Source organism: Stegodyphus dumicola, chromosome 5 (assembly GCF_044657685.1).
Source record: "Stegodyphus dumicola isolate Sdum_Otavi_A_Nest chromosome 5, ASM4465768v1".
Classification (NCBI taxonomy): domain Eukaryota; kingdom Metazoa; phylum Arthropoda; class Arachnida; order Araneae; family Eresidae; genus Stegodyphus; species Stegodyphus dumicola.
The window spans coordinates 216,515,487-216,523,710 of NC_140772.1; positions in this window are offsets into that span (position 1 = coordinate 216,515,487).

Here is an 8,224-nt window from a genome sequence, read left to right on the forward strand (position 1 = left end):
TTTCTTAAACTCGAGCGACGTTGCTTAATTTGAGGGGCGCCCGAGGGCATCGAGTTTTAAATGATGTACCTCTATTAAATAATGGAAGCAAACAGCTCGAGGTCCGGAAACGGGGTTGCGCCCGGGGTGTACAAAAAGGCCTTCTTGTCGCCGGCGGGCAGAGTCAAATCGCTTAGCAAGTGTCTTCCCCTTTCCTGTTGTCCTTTTCGGGCGGCAGCAGAGACAAAGTTTATCGCAGTTCTTTGCTCCGAAAAAAACTTAATTGTGTTTGATTTCGCAATGGATAGTTTTCACCTTTTGAATGATAAAGGCGGTTTATTGGGACCAAGCCCAGAATAGCAGCTGAGATAAAATCTAAAGTTTCTACCCCCCCTTGTGTTTAGTGCCAGCAAACTGAGCTCGTGCTGAATTGTTATTTAAAAGTTTTTCGTTATATCCGGTTGGTTTCATTTAGGTGGCAAGTTAATCTCATCAGCAATCGTTTACGTTATTGTGTTAGGTGCTAAATGATATTCAGTTTAAATTTATGCTGTTATGATAATTATTTAAAGAAGCTTAAAGAAAGAAATGTGCGCTTCCTAGACCACAGAATGGGAATTGCGCTGAAATGCGTTCAGTATTACTGAATTATTCTCTCTTATCCTTGGAAATGACGTAGCTCTTTCAATTTGACAACTATTGGGGGAGGAAAGAGGGAATAGAAAACTTATGATTTCTTTCAAGCTGTGAAAATCCCGCGATTTTAGTCATTTCCCCCCTCTAAATAACCGGATACATGCTTCCTAGCCATTCGGTTTCGTCTGGAATAGCTTAACCTTTCGGTCATTTAACCGTTTGTTCATGGACAGCATTGCCCAGGGAGTAGGAGTAGACCGATATTACACCCGAAAGAAGGAGGAAAGAAAGATACAAACAACTGTGCCTTATGCGAGAATCGAGCGATTACCCTTGGTTTCGGAGTGGACAGTTCCCAACCAGTTAGTGTACTGATCAGGACAACAAAGTTCTAATCATATAAACAACTCTTCACATAGAAGTATAGAGAAGAATTAAAAAAGTCATTGTTATTTAGGAGAGCTGGGAATAGACAAAGATAGAAGGGTTTAGATTTCTTACTAGGAAGACGGACAGACTTTTCTAAGACTATTTTCTCTGTACTTTTTTAATAACTTTTGTACTTTTTTTTCGGTAATACTTCTTAAACTGTAAGAAGAAATGAAAACATATAGTTATTTTATTTATATTGCTATATTTAATTTTTAATTATTATACCATTCTGAAAAGGTATGTTGTATTATTCCTTGCCAAGCTATTTGTTATAAGAGATGCATTAAGAGTAATTAATAAATTAACATACAATAATTAAATAAATGAGGAATTTTGATAATGAACATTGTATTAATTTTCAATAGAGAAGTTCTATGTAAAAAGCATTTATTATTTTTTTTTACATTTATACAGAATTTTTTACATTTATATAGCATTTATTATTTTTTTTTACATTTATACAGAAAACGTAATAACAATTTTAATATCCCTTTCACTTTTATCTATTGAAGAAATAAATTTGATTATTTATTAGAGCCTTCATTAAATGATGTAAAAATTGAATAACATAATCAAACTGTTATTTATTATTAACAACGGATTAAGTGCCATGGAACCTCGTTTAACGAGCATAACCTGTTTCCGAATCTTACTTATAACGTGAACGTATTTTTTCATTCTTGTCCGCATGCCTTCGTGGTGTAACGGTAGCATAATCGGTGCATATTCGAGAGGTTCAGGTTCGAGTCCCGGCGAGGGTATTGCTCATTTTTCATGTCTTTTGCTTCAAAATAATCTAATGATTCTACACTAAAGTGACCACGTTTTCATTGAGACAAAGTGGGACAAATGGAATGAAATGAGAATTACAATTTAGTTATGAAAGCAGACCAATAATTCAAAAAATATATTTTATTATATACATTCGTATACTCGTCTATAAATATATAAAAATATATTTATTATTAACTATTGATAGCTATAAAATATTTGTAAAAAACAATAATTTGAATATTATGTTTTTTTAATTAATTTAATGTTTTATTTTTTAAAAATATGATTTTCTTTCACGGTTATATTTTTTTCCAATTGAATACTTTGCAGTAGATTCGGATCATTTATTAAAATGTCATGAAATTTCTCACATGAATTGGTCAAATTATATTTTAGGCTTAATACAGATTTTAAAGTTTTAATGTTCAACTGCGTTTTTTTTCTGTTTTCCATATTTTATTGATGCTAGAAAAAACACGCCCTGTAGCTGCATTTGTTCCTAGAAGGGAGAGCGTGTGTTCTACAATTTTCAAAATATTTTCATAAAGAATATTATTCTGTTTAAAATGAAGGAATAACTCCGTCCATTTTTTTGTCTGTTTCCACATTTACAGACAACCAAGACTTAATTTTTTCATCAGTAACGTATATTTTAACCAATGATACCTCATCAAAAAGATCATTTTCGCAAGTATTATTTTTCGGAGAATGGTTACTAATATATTAAAAAGATTTTTTCACATATTCCCATAAAATCACCTTTTTTAATGTCACCCAATGAAAAATTTTAATATCCTCGAATTGAACTGTCCGTTCTTCAAGATATTCCAAGCAGTTATTAAAAAAATCTCTGACTTCTTTCAGAAAATCAGGTTGTTTAATATGGCACATTGTTCTTCCAACCTAGTGATGTCCTTTCGAATAATTAAAGGAATGTAATCGTTACCAATTCTTTCTCGCAATTTTGTTTTTAAATTATTGATTTCATTTGACACTTCCGCAATTGAAATTTTGTCCTCTTCAATAATTTTGATAGCATTGTGAAATAATATAATAACTTTGTACAAAAGCTTTCCAAATCAACACATTTAATACCGTAAGATTCCCAATACGTAAGGACATGAGTAATGTAAGCAACACTTACTAAAAGAGAAATGAGAGGGATAAAAAGAAGCTTTATTGAAAAAGTAGCATGGAGCGCAATGCGACTGAAGGCCGAAACATCCCTGTGATGGGTGTCCAGCAAGAAAAATCCGGTCTTTAATAGGGGATATGATCTCCCCTGACTGCTAGGCAGGTTTCACAGCATCTGCCCATGCTGAGAATGAGGGTGTCAATGAGTTGTTGAGGCACTGCTGCCCATTCGTCTTGCAGCGCCAACCGAAGCTCCGGAATCGTTACTGGTGGTAAGGTACGAGCTGCCAAGCGTCTGCCTAGAAAATCCTATACATGCTCGATGGGATTGAGATCCGGAGATCGTGCCGGCCAATCCATACGTTCAATATCCTCACTCTCTAAGAGCTGTTCGGCAGCTACTGTGCGATGACATGGTGCATTGTCGTCCATGAAAAGGAACTGCGGACCCATAGCGCCTCTAAAAAGACGCACATATGGAAGAAGAATCTCGTTACAATAACGGGTCTCGTTGACTGAACCTACGTCGAAGATGTGAAGGTCTGTACGACTACCAAGCATGATGCCTTCCCAAACGAGAACACCGCTACCTCCATACCTGTCCCTTTCAATGATGTTCGAGGGATGATTGCGGCTTCCCCGCTCTCTCCAGATGAGTATGCGATGAGAATCGCTACTCAGACTGAATCTGCTCTCATCTGTAAATAGTACTCGTCTCCATTCATTGTCTCTCCAATTCCGGTATTGCCGGCACCACAGAGAACGCCTTATCCGATGGGCAGGCGTTAGAGGTACGCACCGTACAGGGCGTCGTGCAAACAGACCACCACCGTGCAGTCTTCTGGCCACGGTAAAACGCGATATCGGTCTTCCAGTCGCCTGTGTTGTGTGTCTAGCGACTTCTCCCGCTGTCTGCCGCCTGTTTCTTCTGGCGTGTAAGGCAATATACCGGTCATCTGCGGGTGTGGTTCCTCGTGGACGACCACTACTAAACCCCCGGATAGCTGTTCCTGTAGTTTGAAATTGTCTCCAAAGTCGTGAAACGATGCTGTGAGCAATTCCGAACTCTGCAGCCACACTTGTCACACTGCGGCCTTCCTCCAACTTCCCAATGGTTCGACCTCGGGTAAAAGCATCCAGATGTCGTCTAACAGATTGATTATTCGCCATTTCTCGCTGAGGCAGCAACTCGGTGTGATTTTAACTGCTATACGGCGTGCAATCTCTTTGCCAGGAATACTGTTCTTACACCGACAACATGCTTTATACTACTGAGACACTCCCCCATTACGTCTACCTGCATATCTGCGCATGTGCTACCGTACATCACCTTACTTAATCTCCTGATTGGTCTTTCTGTCCGCTCTGCCTCTTCGTTCAGCTGATACGCTAATTCTTCGACTTCGTCTTTAATTTTTGCACACCAGTGTACTTGGACATTCTTGTGATAAAAAGTATGATTTTAATGGTTCTTATACTTTTTAAATATTTTCTACAGCTGGTAAAAGAGCTAGCCATTGTGCTTCGCTGTAACCAATAATTCTTTTATATTCGATTTCTGCGCTTTCACAAAAATTTTCAAACTTTCGATACGCACAGTATATATATAAAAATAGGAATAAATTTTTGAAATAAAATTCTGGAGAACTTAAATGCAGCTATGCTTCGAAAATAAAGTAGCCCATATAACACAGCAGGATCACACATGTATCCATTACTTTCTTAGAAATAATTTACGTGCTCAAAATTAAAATTAACCTTTATGTTGAAATAAAATTCTGGAGAACTCGAATGCAGCTATTTTGCGAAAATAAAGTAGCCCATATAACACAGCAAGATCACACACCTATCCATTACTTTCTTAGAAATAATTTACATACTCGAAATTAAAATTAACTTTTATGTTGAAATAAAATTCTGGAGACTTGAGTACAGCTATGCTTCGAAAATAAAGTAGTACTGAACTTCGTGCTTCTGCTTGAGATTACCGAAATTAAAGGTGTTATGATATAATAGAAGATTATTTATAAATGACGCCTCTGGTAATTCTCAAACAAAGGCTCACGCATCAACGTCTACAATAAAATTTAATATAAGACGACACAAACTGCATATTAAACACGATGCTTAGTTAGAACCGATAACGATGAAGTAGAGAGAGAGAGTGTGTATTTCATTAATCAAAATCTAACCCAGGAGTTGGATATGCTTTAGCCTAAAAAGAACAACTGCACGAATATTCGCTTTCTTCAGCGATCCAAATTATCGCATTCATCAATGATTCCAACCAAGAGTCTCACGTCTGACTTGCCAAAAGCCATCGCGAAAATAGCGTCAGAGTCTCCACCCTTCCTTTTTTCTGAAGGCTTATAAAGGATACAACCCCCCTACCTTCTCCATCCGCGGTAATTTCTTGTGATGTTCTATCCTCCCCTCCTTTTCCGCCGATGACCAGATAAAGAACCGAGTTTGATGACCAGTTATATAAAGTTAGATGGTGGGGAGAGATCGAACAGAAATTTGGACAAAAGCAGGGATGCGGGTTAAATGGGGCTTATTCCGGATTAAGGAAGAATTTTGTAGCCATTTTGTTTGATTGCGTCACGTAATTGGCAGAATAATTTTCGAATTAATCCTTCTTTACTTTTAAATGTGCTAAAACTACCCCCTCAAAGTAATCTTAACATAATGTTTGCAGTTTCGGAACCTAGTTGCTTATTACGAGGAAGAATTTAATCTTTATGACTAAGCTGGCTAAGGGCAGCTTAAAAGGTTCAAATGGATACTTCCAATTAAAAACATTAAAATAAGATAAAAGCTGGTTATTCAGTACGGAGATTTTTTTCTTAGCCCAAAGGGCAGGTAGCGCAGAAGGGCTATTAGTCTCAAAAAGCCATTTTGTGGCATTTCACTATAACATTGCCACCAAATATTATCCCCTGTATTATATTAAAAGTAATTAAATACTGAAGAATCTTCATCAGTGTATGTATATTTCTAGCATCGTGAAAGAAGAACTGTACCTAGAGTCATAAAATTTTAAATAACGTAGTCCTCCACCCAAACATGATCACCTGGAAGCCCGAATTTTGGATTTGTTTTATCCTTTTCGTATTTTGTAAAAGTAAACGAATTTTTGATCAACAAACTTAATAATTTCAAAGCGAGCAATGGTAACACTGTACGAGAAATAACATTTTTATCTCCAGCGCGTCGAGACTGTGTAACGGAAATTCTAAAGATATGCTCATTTTAAAATTATTTTGCGATATTGCTGTTGAATTGAATCTTATGGGGTTTAAGAGTGAAGAACATGATTTTCAATAAATAAAGATAACACACAAAAAGTTTTGGTCCACAAAAGTCTCATTAGGCGTAATATCAAATCTGAAAGATTTCGGATTTTTTTTAAAATTTCCTTTTTGTTTTAATAGCGAAGTAATGAGAAAACTAAAACGCTTTTTTTAAGATTATAAAATCTATTGCAATGTATCTCAGTCTGTTACAAGCGTACATGGGTTATATTTTTATGGGTAATATGTAATGTCGCTAGAAACATAATGCAAATATGGAATAGTTATAAAATATTTTAAATGAGGTGCATACACGCATATATTGTAAAAATGCATAAAATGTTCGTAAAACAGGTAGAAATCGCTTAAGGATTATTTTACAGTTATTTAAGAAACAAAAGTTTACAAATTCTTATGGAGAATTTTATATTGTTTATAGATTTCTAAGAAATGAACGTTGATTTACAATTATTCAGAGTTGTTTAAAAAATATACTATAATAAATTGCAGAATACAAACTTTGTTAGTATTGTAATGAATACTTTTGTAGATCACTATCATTAATTTATTCAGTTTGATCGACAATATATTATGTGTATATTTCATTCATAACAGGAAAATTAAAGCCAAGAACAAACGTTAATATGCAATTTACATCATTAATTTTTCTTTCATTTGCATTTTAAAATAAGTTTTAATATTTTAATTATTTTAAAACTAAGCAAGTGTTGTAGCCAATAGATATATTTGTTTGCATAAAATTGGAATATATTGTTTCTATTCGAACATGAAAGGAATATATATATATATATATATAAGTGTGTTCATCGCATATCCTAGGTGATGAAAAGTTTCATTAATACATAAAGTTCATTTGAACTTCGCAGAAATATTGTCTAAGAATCACCCTTCAACTTTAGTTTAAAAAGTAGTAAGTTAAATTTTGCTAGCTAGTGAACTACTGACGTTAAATTATATTTAAACTTTATAGAAGTATAATAAGGTTATTATATTACTTTAAGTGCTTTCTTAGCATTTTTCAAATTAATTTAAAGTAATGCTAGTTTTAGTAAAGCAAGTTTAAATTCATGTGAAAAGCCTTACCATTAATTCACCAATGCCTATAAATTTATTCACAGAATCATTAAATGACGCTACAAGTTATATATAATAGTGAATATATAAATGAAAACTATCTCCTGGGAAAAGTGAAATTTAGATAGTAAACTCTAGTATTGTGGAATTCAAAACTTGGAATATGTAATTAATAGCTGGAAGTGTAAAAGAAATAAAACAAGAGAATCATTGTCGGGATCTTTCTATGAAATCAACTATGATTCTCTTGTTTGAATTATTTAATTGAGCATTTTAATCACCACTTCCAGTTTTATTAATTACAAATTCCAATTTTTAATTTCCACAGTACTACACTTTACTATCTAAATTTCATTTCATATTTCCTTGAAGATAATTTTAATTTTTATATCCTGTATTAAATTTTTAATCTTTGCAACGAAAGCGAAAAATTTTACTTTTTAAATCCTTTTTAAATCAATTTTGAGATTCATTAATTTTTAAAGTTTCTCTCATTGTATTTCTTTACAAATTATATACATATAGATATGACAAAAACAAAGTGGGAAGAGTGTAACAACTCACTTGAAAATTATACAATTTAGGCTCAGAAATATTTTTACTAATAATTTTTTTTTCCTCCGTTATTGCACGAATGAATAGTTAATCAACAGAATAATGGTAAAGCACTTGAGCGGTATCTACCTCAAAAAGAAATGACTTCGTGGTAAATTTTCTGAAGAAAATTACATCCTATTTATGCCACACACGCAGAAAAGCATGAAAGCATCATGCAGTCGCCGGAATAGAATTCGAATCTAACCAGTGTTTCGAGGTTTTAGCTCCTGGGCTATTGGTATTCACTACGATGAATGGATTATCAATATTTAGATAGAGTTTCT